The following is a 17,134-nucleotide window of genomic DNA, read 5'->3' on the forward strand; positions in this document are numbered from 1 at the left end:
ATATTACATGTTTAATCACTTTTATGATCGAAATCCTTGAGTACTAGTTGAGATGAGTTTAGAGTGAAAAATGGCAAAATCAAAGATTTTCGTTCGAAACTGTAGAAAATGCTGCACTTTTTCTGGTGTCGTTTCGTGTTCCATAGACAAGCATTGAAGATAATTCTTTCTTCAATAACTCAATTAATTTCCATTATTTCTCGACAAAAATCAGCCAATTAACGTAGCTAACCAAGATTTAATAGAAAACACTTCGTTTTTAACGAAATCCTCGAAAATAAAAAAAATATTCCATATGAGGTCATATTCCCATAGGAAAGCATAGGGGTGAATTGTGCTCGAAAAAAGTCACTTAATTTCCGTTCGTTCTTTACAAAATCTTGTACATTTACTTTATTCACGTAGGTAAACTGGCAAACACTTCGCTTTTAACGATATCCTTGAAAATAAAATAAATATTCCATATGAGGTCATATTCCCATAGTAAATCAATGGAGTGATTTTTCTGGAAAAAACTCATTTAATTTCAGGTCTTTCTTTAAAAAAAGGTGCTAATTTACATAATTCACGCAGATATAGATGGAAACACTTGGTTTTTATAGAAATCCTTCACATGAAGTAAGTGAATCGACATGGTAATTCATTCCCATAGTAAACCATAGGGAGGATTCCCATAGGAAAGCATAGGGGTGAATTGTGCTCGAAAAAAGTCACTTAATTTCCGTTCGTTCTTTACAAAATCTTGTACATTTACTTTATTCACGTAGGTAAACTGGCAAACACTTCGTTTTTAACGATATCTTCGAAAATAAAATAAATATTCCATATGAGGTCATATTCCCATAATAAAGCAATGGAGTGATTTTTCTGGAAAAAACTCATTTAATTTCAGGTCTTTCTTTAAAAAAAGGGGCTAGTTTACTTAATTTACGCAGATATAGATGGAAACTCTTCGTTTTTATAGAAATCCTTCACATGAAGTAAGTGAATCGACATGTTATTTCATTCCCATAGTAAAGTATAGGGAGGATTCCCATAGGAAAGCATAGGGGTGAATTGTTCTCGAAAAAAGTCACTTAATTTATGTTCGTTCTTTACAAAATCTTGTACATTTACTTTATTCACGTAGGTAAACTGGCAAACACTTCGTTTTTAACGATATCTTCGAAAATAAAATAAATATTCCATATGAGGTCATATTCCCATAGTAAAGCAATGGAGTGATTTTTCTGGAAAAAATTCATTTAATTTCACGTCTTTCTTTAAAAAAAGGGGCTAGTTTACTTAATTAACGCAGATATAGATGGAAACACTTTGTTTTTATAGAAATCCTTCACATGAAGTAAGTGAATCGACATGGAATTTCATTCCCATAGTAAAGTGTAGGGAGGATTCCCATAGGAGACAATGAAAATCAGTTTCTTATTAAAATTAATTTCTGCAGAAAATTTGATGAGAATATGTTAATATACGTATAAATATGCTATATTACATGTTTAATCACTTTTATGATCGAAATCCTTGAGTACTAGTTGAGATGAGATTAGAGTGAAAAATGGGAAAATCAAAGATTTTCGTTCGAAACTCTAGAAAATGCTGCACTTTTTCTGGTGTCGTTTCGTGTTCCATAGACAAGAATTGAAGATAATTCTTTCTTCAATAACTCAATTCATTTCCATTATTTCTCGACAAAAATCAGCCAATTAACGTATCTAACCAAGATTTAATGGAAAACACTTCGATTTTAACGAAATCCTCGAAAATAAAAAAAATATTCCATATGAGGTCATATTCCCTTAGGAAAGCATAGGGGTGAATTGTGCTCGAAAAAAGTCACTTAATTTCCGTTCGTTCTTTACAAAATCTTGTACATTTACTTTATTCACGTAGTTAAACTGGCAAACACTTCGATTTTAACGAGATCTTCGAAAATAAAATAAATATTCCATATGAGGTCATATTCCCATAGTAAAGCAATGGAGTGATTTTTCTGGAAAAAACTCATTTAATTTCAGGTCTTTCTTTAAAAAAGGGGCTAGTTTACTTAATTTACGCAGATATAGATGGAAACACTTCGTTTTTATAGAAATCCTTCATATGAAGTAAGTGAATCGACATGTTATTTCATTCCCATAGTAAAGTATAGGGAGGATTCCCATAGGAAAGCATAGGGGTGAATTGTGCTCGAAAAAAGTCACTTAATTTCCGTTCGTTCTTTACAAAATCTTGTACATTTACTTTGTTCACGTAGTTAAACTGGCAAACACTTCGAGTTTAACGATATCTTCGAAAATAAAATAAATATTCCATATGAGGTCATATTCCCATTGTAAAGCAATGGAGTGATTTTTCTGGAAAAAACTCATTTAATTTCAGGTCTTTCTTTAAAAAAAGGGGCTAGTTTACTTAATTAACGCAGATGTAGATGGAAACACTTGGCTTTTATTGAAATCCTTCACATGAAGTAAGTGAATCGACATGGTATTTCATTCCCATAGTAAACCATAGGGAGGATTCCCATAGGAAAGCATAGGGGTGAATTGTGCTCGAAAAAAGTCACTTAATTTCCGTTCGTTCTTTACAAAATCTTGTACATTTACTTTATTCAGGTAGGTAAACTGGCAAACACTTCGTTTTTAACGATAACTTCGAAAATAAAATAAATATTCCATATGAGGTCATTTTCCCATAGTAAAGCAATGGAGTGATTTTTCTGGAAAAAACCCATTTAATTTCAGGTCTTTCTTTAAAGAAAGGGGCTTGTTTACTTAATTCACGCAGATATAGATCAAAACCCTTCGTTTTTCTAGAAATCCTTCACATGAAGTAAGTGAATCGACATGGTATTTCATTCCCATAGTAAAGTATAGGGAGGATTCCCATAGAAAAGCATAGGGGTGAATTGTGCTCGAAAAAAGTAACTTAATTTCCGTTCGTTCGTTACAAAATCTTGTACATTTACTTTTTTCACGTAGGTAAACTGGCAAACACTTCCTTTTTTAACGAAATCCTCGAAAATACAATAGATATTCCATATGAGGTCATATTCCCGTAGTAAAGCAATGGAGTGATTTTTCTGGAAAAAACTCATTTAATTTCAGGTCTTTCTTTAAAAAAAGGTGCTAGTTTACTTATTTCACGCAGATATACATGGAAACACTTGGTTTTTATAGAAATCCTTCGCATGAAGTAAGTGAATCGACATGGTATTTCATTCCCATAGTAAAGTATAGGGAGGATTTCCATAGGAGACAATGAAATTCAGTTTGTTATTAAAATTAATTTCTGCAGAAAATTTGATGAGAATATGTTAATATACGTATAAATATGCTATATTACATGTTTAATCACTTCTATGATCGAAATCCTTGAGTACTAGTTGAGATGAGATTAGAGTCAAAAATGGCAAAATCAAAGATTTTCGATCGAGACTGTAGAAAATGCTACACTTTTTCTGGTGTCGTTTCGTGTTCCATAGACAAGCATTGAAGATAATTCTTTCTTCAATAACTCAATAAATTTCCATTATTTCTCGACAAAAATCAGCCAATTAACGTACCTTACCAAGATTTAATAGAAAACACTTCGTTTTTAACGAAATCCTCAAAAATAAAAAAAAAATATTCCATATGAGGTCATATTTCCATAGGAAAGCACAGGGGTGAATTGGGCTCCAAAAAAGTCACTTAATTTCCGTTCGTTCTTTACAAAATCTAGTAAATTTACTTTATTCATGTAGGTAAACTGGTAAACACTTCGGTTTTAACGAAATCCTCGAAAATAAAATTGATATTCCATATGAGGTCATATTCCCGTTGTAAAGCAATGGAGTGATTTTTCTGGAAAAAACTCATTTAATTTCAGGTCTTTCTTTGAAAAAAGGTGCTAGTTTACTTATTTCACGCAGATATACATGGAAACACTTGGTTTTTATAGAAATCCTTCGCATGAAGTAAGTGAATCGACATGGTATTTCATTCCCATAGTAAAGTATAGGGAGGATTCCCATAGGAGACAATGAAAATCAGTTTCTTATTAAAATTAATTTCTGAAAAAAATTTGATGATAATATGCTAATATACGTATAAATATGCTATATTACATGTTTAATCAGTTTTATGATCGAAATCCTTGAGTACTATTTTAGATGAGGTTAAAGTCAAAAATGGGAAAATCGAAGATTTTCGTTTGAAAATATAGAAATTCTACAGATTTTCTGAAGTCGTTTTGTGTTCCGTAGACAAGCATTGAAGATAATTCTTTCTTCAATAACTCAATTAATTTCCATTATTTCTGGACAAAAATTAGCAATTAACCTATCTTACTAACATTTAATAGAAAACACTTCATTTTTGACCAAGTCCTCGAATATAAAAAAGATATTCACTATATGGCCATATTCCCATATTAAAGCATAGGAGTGATTTTTCTGGAAAAAAGTCATTTAATTTCATGTCTCTCTTTATAAAAAGGGGCTAGTTTACTTAATTCTCGCAGATATATATGGAAACACTTGCTTTTTAAAGAAATCCTTCACATGAAGTAAGTGAATCGACATGGTATTACATTTCCATTGTAAAGCATAGGGAGGATTCCCATAGGAAAGCAGAGGGGTGATTTGTGCTCGAAAAAACTCACTTAATTTCGGTTCTTTCTTTACAAAATCTGGCACATTTACTTTATTCACGCAGATAAACTGGAAAAAATTAACGAAATCCTCGAAAATAAAAAAGATATTCCATATGAGGTCATATTCCCATAGTAAAGCATAGGAATGATTTATCTGGAAAAAACGTATTTAATTTCAGGTCTTTCTTTCAAAAAGGGTCTAGTTTACTTAATTCTCTCAGATATAGATGGAAACACTTGGTGTTTATAGAAATACTTCATATGAATTAAGTGAATCGAAATGGTATTACATTCCAATAGTAAAGCATAGGGAGGATTCCCATAGGAAAGCATAGGGGTATTTTGTGCTCGAAAAAACTAACTTAATTTCCCTTCGTTCTTTACAAAATCTGGCACGTTTACTTTATTCACGCAGATGAACTGGTAAAGACTTCGTTTTTAACGAAATCCTCAAAAATCAAAAATATATTCCTTATGGGGTCATATTCCCCTAGTAAATCATAGGAGTGATTTTTCTGGAAAAAACTCATTTTATTTCAGGTCTTTCTTTAAAAAAAAGGGGCTAGTTTACTTCATTCACGCACATATAGATGGAAACACTTGCTTTTTTTGGAAATCCTTCATATGGAGTAAGTGAATCGACATGGTATTACATTCCCCTAGTAAAGCATAGGGAGGATTCCCCTAGTAAAGCACAGGGGTGAATTGTTCGAAAAAAAACTCACTTAATTTTTGTTTTTTCTTTACAAAATCTGGTTTGTTTACTTTATTCACGCATATATACTTGGTAAAACTTCGATTTTATCGAAATACTTGAAAATAAAAAAGATATTCCACATGGGGTCAAATTCCCATAGTAAAGCATAGGAGGGAATTTTTCTGAAAAAACTCATTTAATTGCAGGTCTTTCTTTAAAAAAAGGGGCAACTTTACTTCATTCTCGCAGATATAATGTGCATCACTTCGCTTTTATAGAATTCCTTCATATTAAATAAGTGAATCGACATGATCTTTGATTCCCATAGTAAAGTATAGGGAGGATTCCCATAGGAGACAATGGGAAATCAGTTTCTTATTTAAACTTAATTTCTGCAGAAAACGTGATGATGGTATGTTAATATACTTATAAATAAGCTATATTAAATGTTATATCAGTTTTATGATCGAAATCCTTGAATATTATTTAAGATGAGATTAAGTTCAAAAATGGCAAAATCAAAGATTTTCGTTCTAATTTTAGAACGAAAATAATGCAATTTTCTACAATTGTTTTGTGTCCCTTAGGGAAGCCTTGAAGATAATTCTTTCTTCATCAACTCCCTTAATTTCCATTATTTCTCTACAAAAATTGGCCATATAACGTATCTACTGTGGGGGGGGGGGGGTTATCTCTATTATTTTTTTATACTTTATTTATAACTTATTGTTATTTACTTTATTTAAATAATTTCCTTTATAAATGTCCTCCCTTTTTTTTCAACCTGTTCCACAATGCTATAAGGGCTTATTTAATTCTTCCCTGTGCTCTACTGTGCCCCCCGTTTAGTCCCCTCCCACTTTACACCTGACTTGTTTGTCTCTCAGAAGATTCTAGACTCTAAGGGGTTCTCAATATTTTTTTTTTTCTCCTCTGGATTGGCTGAAGTTCAAAATGACTGACAGACTCTTAAATACCAAAACATAATAATATTTATTGACAATATATATACATTTCCAATCAATAGCTACGATTGATTATGAACTTTAGATTATGAACTTTGATATGTGTAGCTTTGTTAGGCTGTTAGTCTTTATCTGTGTATATCTTTGTAATTCAAACTACAGAGTTTTCATACATTATATATATATATATATACATATCATTATTTTCTTCGTGTCTCATCCTTGGATTCTAACGGATCTAAGAGTCATTTCATCTTATGATCCTTACATGAGTTTTCCGACAAAGCAACTGTCCTAGTAGGTTTACAAGTGGCTTCCAGCATGGCAATAAACAATTTTAAGTAGCTATATATATATATACATATTTATATCCCTTTCCAAAATCACCACGTATACATACATATATATAAATATACCTCAGTTAGCAAATCCTTTCCTCAACTACAGCCAGACCTGTTCGTCATTCATAATCAACAATAGTAATTAACCGTTTTCCCGTATCTAATCCTATAATCCTTTAACTAGCAGGGCACTTTATCAGCGTTTTATCCATTTAAAACAGTTACTATCACTCTGTGTTATACTCTCTATAAATCCAAATTCGCTATAATTTCATAATCAACTACAATCCTTTGTTACCTACTTTGTCATTCCCTCAAAATCAACTATTATCTCAAAGTATCCTTTCTACCCATTTATAAATCTTTATCTTAAAAACCTACACTTAATTTCACTACAGTTCTGTGGGCATGGTTACAATTACATTTAACTTTCTGTTATAGATTAGGTATTTGTCCTAGAGTCCTTCCTTTATAAACTTAAGTTTTGTTTCTTACTGAACTATCACTTACTCAGTTTCCAAGTGATTTTCCTATTCAGGGCTGCCATAACCATCAGCATAACGGCGTAGACTAGGAGGTGGGCGGTTGCTCATCCTTGGGCACTCTTCTTCCTTCTCTATAAATTTTATCGGCTTCTCACACTGCTGTAATATACATTGGCTATGCAGAATATTCTTTCTTCCACATGGACACATTTCTTTTCCCAACTTTAGGCTTACGAAATTTCTCACAAAGAAAATTTCCTTCCCATTCCTAAACCATCTCCCCAAACTCAGCAACGACTCTGCCGCCCGACTGTCTTCCTCTACCCACTTTCAAAGACTACCTCACACGACTGTCTTCCTCTACGCACTTCCAAAAACTACTTCACCATCTCCCCCAAACTCAGCAACGACTCTGCCCCACGACTGTCTTCCTCTACCCACTTTCAAAGACTACCCAACCATTTCTCCCAAAACTCACCAACGACTCTGCCCCACGACTGTCTTCCTCTACGCACTTTCAAAGACTACCCAACCATCTCTCCCAAAACTCAGCAACGACATGCCCCACGACTGTCTTCCTCTACGCACTTCCGAAAACTACTTCACCATCTCCCCCAAACTCAGCAACGACTCTGCCCCACGACTGTCTTCCTCTACGCACTTCCGAAAACTACCTCTGAATTTCAAAATTTCCTGCGCTTTTTCGTTCAGACCAATCGCTGACCAGTACATCCCTTCCCCTGTGATTCCCATTCGTCTCCTATCTCTTCCGTGGGCGTGTCTTCCATCCTTTTTAGAGAGGGCTACTTGTTTCCAGCAATTCCTAGAATTTTTTAGAAAGGCAACTGGAAATTCCTGTAATTTTGGAGTTTCCAGATCGTCTTTGTGTTTGCCCATCTACGCCCTGTATTGGCCTTGATACACCTGTCGTTAATAGCCCCCGTGAAATTTTAAAGTGTGCACTTAAATATCATGAATACCTCCATTACTGAGCTCCATCTATCTCTTATTTATTTTTTGTTTCAGCTCATTGTTCTTTAGGGCGAAATGTTAACTCTGATCTGAGCTCATTAACTACGGTCTGCTCCATCAGTGTTTCCTATTGTATCGCGTGTTCGAAACGCTTCCCCCCCGTTGCTACGTTAATCTTCCTCTAGCTTAAAGGTAATAAGCATAACGAGCACAATTAAACCTTGACTTATCTGAATTATCCTACACACTTTCAGTTATTAGTTTTTGACCATATATATTTCAAATTGGTTGTCTGTATTAATTCTCCTTAATAATATTTCAATATCAATAACCCTCAATTTTTTTTTTTTTTAACAGTTGTAAGGACACCTGTCCTTACACTACCCATGTTTTAATTGAAAACACTTCGATTTTATCGAAATACCTGAAAATTAAAAAGATATTCCACTTGAGTCAAATTCCTATAGAAAGCATAGCAGTGAATTTTAATGGAAAAAAACCATTTAATTGCGGGTCTTTCTTTAAAAAAAGGAGCAAGTTTACTTAATTCTCGCAGATATAGTGGGTATCACTTCGTTTTTATAGAATTCATTCATATTAAATAAGTGAATCGACATGGTATTTCATTCCCATAGTAAAACATAGGGTCGATTCCCATAGTAAAGCATAGGGGTGAATTGTCCTGGAAAAAACACCAAAAATGGCAAAATCAAAGATTTTCGTTCTAAAATGCAGAAAATAATGCAATTTTTCTACAATCGTTTTGTGTCCCTTAGGGAAGCATTGAAGATAATTCTTTCTTCATCAACTCACTTAATTTCCATTATTTCTCTACAAAAATTGGCCATATAACGTATCTACCCATGTTTTAATTGAAAACACTTCGATTTTATCGAAATACTTGAAAATTAAAAAGATATTCCACATGGAGTCAAATTCCCATAGTAAAGCATAGGAGTGAATTTTTCTGGAAAAAACTCATTTAATTGAAGGTCTTTCTTTAAAAAAAGGGGCACGTTTACTTAATTCTCGCAGATATAGTGGGTATCTCTTCGTTTTTATAGAATTCCTTCAAATTAAATGTGCCAGAGTAAAGCATTGGTTTCCAATGCTTTACTATGGCACATTCCAGTATAGAGAATAAAGTGCAGAATTTTAGTCTTTTTGAACGAAAATCGTTGATTTTTGCCGGTTTCGTCACATATCGGTTCTTTCGTATAATTTAAAGGGTTCAGGGAAAAAAGATGATTAATCAATGTATGTAGCTTAACTAAATGTAGTTTTACACATTTTCGTCGAGATATTACTAGAAATTAGTTTTCAGTAGGTCAACCGTTTCCCCTTTCCTATGGCAGACACTATGATATATCTTTATTCATTTTGAGAATTTCTATAAAACATTATATTTTCTATATAAATCGATTATTAATCATTTGATTATGCTCATCACGAGAAATATTGTTGCTTTTACTAGATTCTATATATTTCTTAAATTCATAATTGAATTTGAACAACTTAAAAACTAAAGGCTTTTTTAAAATTCGAATTTTTTTAAAATTGTTTTAAAAATTTATTCTAGTTCGAATATTTTTAAAAATTTAGTTCGAATTTTTAAAAAATTTTGTAAAGTTTTGTAAAGAAATAACCAAAATTAAGCGAGCTGATTGAAGAAAACTTGTTTTCCAATGCTTTACTATACAATGCTTTGTAAAGATATAACCGAAATTAAGCGAGAGTTGTTGGAGAAATCTTCATCAACTCTTGCTTAATTTCGAGTGAAGCTTAATGTTTTCTCTACACTGCAATGTGCCAACTAATTGCACATTGCAGTGTAGAGAAAAAAGTGCAAAATTTTCTCGTTTTTTTAATCTAGATCTTTGATTTTTGTCAGTTTCAACACTTGTCGTTTCTTTCTTTACGGATTTCTGTAATTTATCTAAAATTATCAGACATTTAATGTTTTCTACTCGGCAATTATAATTAAACAAATCTGTCCTGTTCTGTTGTGGTGCAAGGACTTACATTTACTCTGTCTTGTATCCAAGGATCACCTTCTTTCGCTAGGACCAGAATTCTTTATAATAAAACTTTACTTGCTGATCATGTATTTGTGGGAACAGTTCTCTTTAGCGGTACTACATTCGTCTTCTGTGGTATTATTGGTGTTCTTTCTCCTGCTACTCAGAGTCCTAATATTTCTTTCTTTTTCAATTGCGTTTTTCCCTTTTTCTTGAAGGCACAGAGCACTCATTAGAACACATCTGCTGGTCTTCTAACTACATCTGATTTTCCCTCGGGCACCCTTTCGTTCTATTCTCGGCTATGCTTTACCACTTACTGTCTCTTCTATTTCTACAACATCTATCTTTGTTTTCGCGTGAAAACCTTATATATTTTAATCTTATTTGCATATCTCCGCCTGTTAATTCGAACTTCATCCAATCCCTATGTCATTTCTGAAACTTATTCTTCTCATACGTTACTCACGCAGAAATTATTTTTCTATTACAACGGATCCCTTTCATCTTTTACCGTTAGACCCCCCCCTATTGCTATACTTTTGAAGTGCACTGAGCCAACACTCTTCCCAGAAATTACTAAATGCCCATTCGTTAAGTGGGGGCACGAATGAGGGATTAAATTAATTTTGACTACTTCATTGAATTTCCTGCATGACCCTCCCTACGTGCTTAGTTGTTCATTGTTCTAATGCTTTTAATTTTAACCTTCCGCACTTTGCTCTGTCTTTGTTTACTTATATATGCTCTATATGCTATTCTGACAGGCCCACTCCTACTTACTAAATGTTCGAAAATGTTGTTTTCTTTGTTCGAAAAATTGCTTTATTTCTACCCACTATTCTTACTCGGAGAAATAGGTATTTGTAAGACTTTGTGCCTTATATATTATTGTACTACTTTTCCAATTCTTATAAACAAAGTGATATCTGAAATCCATGTGTTTGTATGCGTTTTTCCAATACCGCTGATCTCATAAAAATAATTATCATTATACCTCTATAAGCGTTTTATATATTACAATTCTGCTCCACCCCCTTGGAATAGAGATGTTTACTTTATGGGTGGAAAGACGGCTAAAGTGTTAAATGCAAATCAGAAACATTGAGTACTACTCTTGTTTGCACATTAGCAAAGCGAAAAACAAGCAGTATGAAATCAGGTAAAAATATTCTGTTAAGGGACAAAACCTAGTTTCACTTCACTTCTTAAAATTTCTTTTAATTATTTATTATTATTATTACTTTATTATTCGTTATTATTTTTTGCTTTTATCAATCTGAAATTTGGCATCCTTCACAAAATACTGTTGTTGGTGGTCGGCTACAGCAGTCACTAAAACCAACTACGGGAATTTATAAAATAATCGAGTTTGTTAATAGCAGTAATCCAATTTTTAAAATAAATTATAAATGCAGTTATTTTCAATGTGTGTTTTTTTTTTTTTTTTTTTAACATTTACTCCCTTTAAGGCCTAAGGGCATATTCGCCATATTCTAGTTACAACTCTCTGCCCATGTGAACAATAATCTCTCTCTCTCTCTCTCTTCCTATAAAACCATATTCAAAAATCTAAGTGCTCAAATATAGTTTGGGAATTCTCTTTTAATTTTAAGAAACAAAAAAATACAAGAAAAAAAATAATAAATTAATAAATAAAATAATAATTTGTTTTTAAATAAGATATTTTACTTTTAGAGCACTCACAGTGTATCGTTGGTATTTTTATTGTCTGACTGCGCTGCACATTATTTTCTTTAATAAATAGTGTTTTACTTTATTCATGATGTTTCTAAGGGTACATTTACTATTACTATTAGAAATTACTATTAAAATTATTATTAGAAAAGAACCGATAAATTAAACAAAAAGAGAAAATATATAAGTTCTGGGCAGAACATTGATGCTTAAAGAAGATTCCGTCATGTTTTTTTTTCTTTTGTCGAAAAGGTGATTTCATTTATAACACAGCTGTGTATATCTAAAATTTTTTAAAAGTTTAACTGCTGTAATCATGATTTAATTATTTATCTTTATCATGCCCAGTGTTCTCCCCAGGACTTATTGAATGGGCCCATCGCCTGGCCAGGCGCGCGGGTGCATAAGTACACGTGCCTTGAGTGACCGGGGTTCAAGCCCGTGACTGCTGAATACGGTGCTGTTTCTTGTATTCTGTCTACCTTGTGAACTCCTCTGACCGTTTGGTCGTCCCGGAGTATAAACAGAAAATTTATTTATTTTAATTTAACTGACGCCCGGCTAAAATTTAAGCGATTCTCGTGGTAACTTATGGCACTGCTTACTGATCTCAATCAATATTAATTCGAACATACTCTGCGATCGAGATCTATGCGACAGGAGCATATAATGTTAAATTATGCAATTAATTTTTGTTCTGGATCGCTTAAGTTACATTTATAAATAACATAAAATTTTATAATTTTGAGAAGTATTTTTGACATTTACTTCCAGTGGTGAGCTCTAAATATTTTATCAATGGGCTCGCATTTTTGCCGATCTTGAAATATCCTTTGGGGGGGGGTGTCCTACTGAGTAAATCTGATCGGTCAAGGAAGTGACGTCACCCGCCAGAGGCGCTTCCCACGCTCAGATCAGTAGTCTGTGTGGAACACTCACTAGTATTATGATTAGATTAGAGCGCTTCACGCATTTTTCGTGACTAGTACGATATCTCGAGTTCTAACTTTTTGGAATTTTTGAATAGTAAGACATCACAATTTTTAAGTCACATCAGAAAAGGCTGTTTCACATAAAACCATCTACCGGGCGTGCTCGGCAGATGCGCGACTTTTTTATTCTTTTTTTTTACAACTAGGGAAATACTGTATAATGGATACATTTTTTTTCATGATAAAATTTCAATATTGAGAATAAAAAATAACAAAGATATTTCCCATATTACAAATAACGAATTGTCTCAAAACATTCTAGAATATAAAAACAAATACTGTATTACATAAAAAACAATTGTTCAAGAAAAGGTACACAAAAATCACAGATTACTTGAAAAAAATATTGCACAAATATTCAAGAAAATTTTATTCTAAAAATTGCCATATACAATTTATTACTTTATTAATATTTGTTTTCGATCTTCTTCTTTGCTCAATAGCTGAGCTATTATTACGGTGGAATGATTTGACATAACGATCCAGATCAAATTGAACCAATGGTTTTCCATTTAGATGTATGATCATCATAATCTGCAATGTGTTTAATTGTCAACATTATTCATTCATTCACACGATATTATTCATTACTCTGAAAGCTCGCACAGCTTCAGCACTGCTAATCGCAATGGTTTCAAAGATATTTCTGGCTTTTTTAATTGTAAAGGGAATTCCACTCGATTTTAAAGATAAACTGTCTTCGACAAAATCTCTAACATCATTAATTTTTATTTCATATTTTATCAGAAAACAAATTTCTTATTCGGTTTTCAGTCTTGCCACCGAGACGAAAGTTCTTTCAAATTCCACGATTTCCAGTAGAATATGTTTAAAATTTCATTGAATGGTATCATTATTTTCTTTATGCAATTTAAAATTACTTGGTTGCATTAATAACTTATCCTCTAAGGATAAAACAATGCATGTAATAACTTGTCACAAGGTCATTTTACTGTTTTTACTTTCGATTTTGATTCCTTCAAATTCTTTACACTTCAACATGCTTTCAATTTTAGCTTTATAATTTCCTTCAGAATTTTTCAAATTAGCGATGGCATTGATAGTTCGAATAATTAGTCTGCTTTTACCATAATGATTCTGTAAAGTTTCTGAAATGTAATAGAGCACCCTGCAGAATGTCGATCATTAGTGCTTTTTTTGTAATTCCAGATTTAAAAGTCAATTTAACAATCCCGAAAATTTAACTTCTGATTCAAAATGTTTGCACAAAGCGGGATTATTCCCTTAACGCGCAATTACCACCCGCAAGCTACAAGCTGCTCTTCGTAGCTCGAACACACGACCGATCTTTGTAGGTTCCACATCAAGTTCTTTAGCAATCATCTTTAATTCGCGCTGGATTTTGGAGATTGGTGATATAATGGATAGGTTGTTTTTTTTAATTATTGCCTCTATGCCATTATATTTTAGAACATTTTCTACATAGTGAAAGCTTCGACGAAATTTCAAATCTGCTAACATTTCATTTTCGTAAAGTTTATATAATATACCCCCAGGGGCTCACATCTGTGAGTATGGGATTGGCACACCCAGGGTCCTGAGCTGGATATCATCATTCTTCTCTTTATTCGTAATTCCCTTCTATTTCTGACTCTCTCTCTCTCTCTCTCTCTCTCTCTCTCTCTCTCTCTCTCTCTCTCTCTTAGGGGTTACTCATTTTTTTTTTTTTTTTGGTCTGGTGCAGCAAAAGCCTCAGGCCTCCTTGCACCATATGGCTAATTATATTAATAATAATAATCTTAGTTGCTCAATCCCCCCCCCCCTACGTTGCTACTGTCATTAGTTCGAATCGTTCAGATATTCAGCTACTGTGAACATGTAAACCAACACGGAGAGATTTACTGAAACGCGTGGATCACTCACTTCTCCAAAACACATACGCCCATTTGGTGGAGTAAAGGGGAACCACAACACACGTTGACCAGAGGCTGTTATCCATGTCTGGAATTTTCTTAATTCTCTGACTGGCTATAGAAAGCAGATTCAGCGCTACTTCTCGGAATGTGGCTGCTTAAGTTTTAAGAACACCACTAACGTTGTGGAACGGTAATCCTTTTACCCTTAATTCGCACTTTCTAATTACCTAAAGGCCAGAGGTGAGAACAATGCATACAAAGTTGTCTCTCTTAATCTATTCGTTACATGGAAATTGTTTTCGTTCTATGGAAACTACTGCATTTTAAATGTACCAAGGGGAATTTAAAAAAAAATTCTATATAAAGAAGTTAGTTAATCAGAGATCCGACTGTAATTAAATCAAAAATAAAGCAATTTTAAAATACATAACCGATCGATTGCGCCATTAAAATGCTGGGAATGGGTCCAGCTCGTCCCACCGTAGTATCGGCTCTGGATACTCATTAATTGCATCCAGGATTTCATTTGTAAAATAAATGATCGTTTCAACAATGGGCTCGCAAATTAAAAAAAAAATAAAAATAACAATGGGCTCTCGCGAGCCCATGATAGCTCACCATTCGACATAACTACTATCAAGGGTAAAGAGAAAGGCTTTCATAACGGTGAATACAGAGGTCTCAAACAGTTTTTACTTTGCGTGCAGTGTGACCAACTGATGATGTTACCAACAACAAATTCTAAATGAGAAGTATTCAGGCAAGAAATACTGTTCAAGGAATAGACCTAAATGGATGTGAGATGAATTATTGAGACACGTAGCACAGAATAAAATTGAATGGAATGCATATAAATCATCGAGTGAAATAGAATCCTATGATAGATATAAATTAATCTGTTATTAATTCACAACGGAAGCTATGTAAGCTAAGGCAGAGTATGAGAAGTCTGGAAAAAAATGCAAAGAAAAACAGGAAATTCTTCTAGGCTAATATTAACGGTAGAAGGAAGGGGTTGAATCATATTGGGCCACTTCATATCTATGAGTTAGCAGTAGAGGGGGTTGCAGACAAATTGAATATGCATTTTGTATCTACTGTATATTCACACATTAAACATTCTTTAGAGAGGGTGATGCCGGAAGTTTATCAAACGCTAACTAGGAGATAACTGAAAGGAAAGTGAAGGAAATTGTAGAGAATGGACATAAAAAGGCACCTGAGGTAAATGAAATCTATCCATTTATATTAAGGGAAACAGCAAAGGAAGTATACAATCCTGTAGTGATAATTATGAGAACATCCTTGGATTCAGGGAAGGTCACTATGGACTGGAGAAGTGTGAATGCATCCAAAATTAATAAAGCGGGATGAAAATACGAAGTAAGTGATTACAGACCTGATAACTTAACATTTTTTATAGGTAAAATAATAGAATTACTTGTTAAAGAAGTAATGCAGGACAATTTGGACAGGCATGCAATTATGCTGCAATCACAGAATGGAATTTTCATAGGGTGGTTTTGTCGAACAAATCTGAACAAATGCGGTCGTCGTTGGGAAATCAAAGATATGGTATCACAGATGTAAGGAATGAAAAATTTGAAAATAGGGAGTACAACGTGTACAGAAAGGACAGTAGGGATAGGAATGGAGGAGGGGGTTATGCTCTTAGTTAAGAAAGCCATAAAATCGAACGCAGTGCATCTACCGTATTAAAAACTGTGATACCCTCGCCTCAGGCAGACTAATATAGCTACGTTGTGAAAAAGCCCATAAAAATTTCTCACCTCATTAACGGACTCGAGCTCAGGCCTTTTGCACCCAATGTATTTAGGATGGCGTATGTACTAAGTGTGCTAACCACGAAGGCTATCGTCAATCAGTAGAAATATAACCTGCCCATTGTTAACCTGAATTGCGCATTGGTGTCTTAATCTAAAAGAGAATGAAATAAGAGAAATTATAAAGTTGAAGTGTCAGCTTAATTTATTTAAAATAAATAAAGATGCATTTAAATTACCTTCTTAATCAATCTTGTCACTGCAACAAAGAGAAACATAATTGGAAAAAGCGGTATGCTTCTTTGTTTACTTATTTATTATAAAAAAATATGTATAAATATAGTGCAAATGCATCAGAAATACAAAGCTATATCTGAATAAATCAGAATATTGGTAAAACGGCATCGTTTTAAGTTATATCTCATATTGTGAATGCCTTCACAACGAGTTGCCATGATATTGCACTACTTCGAATAAGTAACGCTTCACCTATGGAGAAGGCTAATGTTACTTATTCTCAGATGGATACCACCACCCAGACGGCATCGTTTCAGGGCTATTTGGCCCTTCTTCGGTGGGTGGGTAGGTACCCGAGTGATGCAATGATGGCAAAACAGTTATGAAGTAACTCGGTGAAGCGTTACTTATTCGAAGTAGTGCAATATCATGGCAACTC

The sequence above is a fragment of the Mastigoproctus giganteus genome, chromosome 10 (genome assembly GCF_048544385.1).
Source record: "Mastigoproctus giganteus isolate SK-2022 chromosome 10, ASM4854438v1, whole genome shotgun sequence".
NCBI lineage: Eukaryota > Metazoa > Arthropoda > Arachnida > Uropygi > Thelyphonidae > Mastigoproctus > Mastigoproctus giganteus.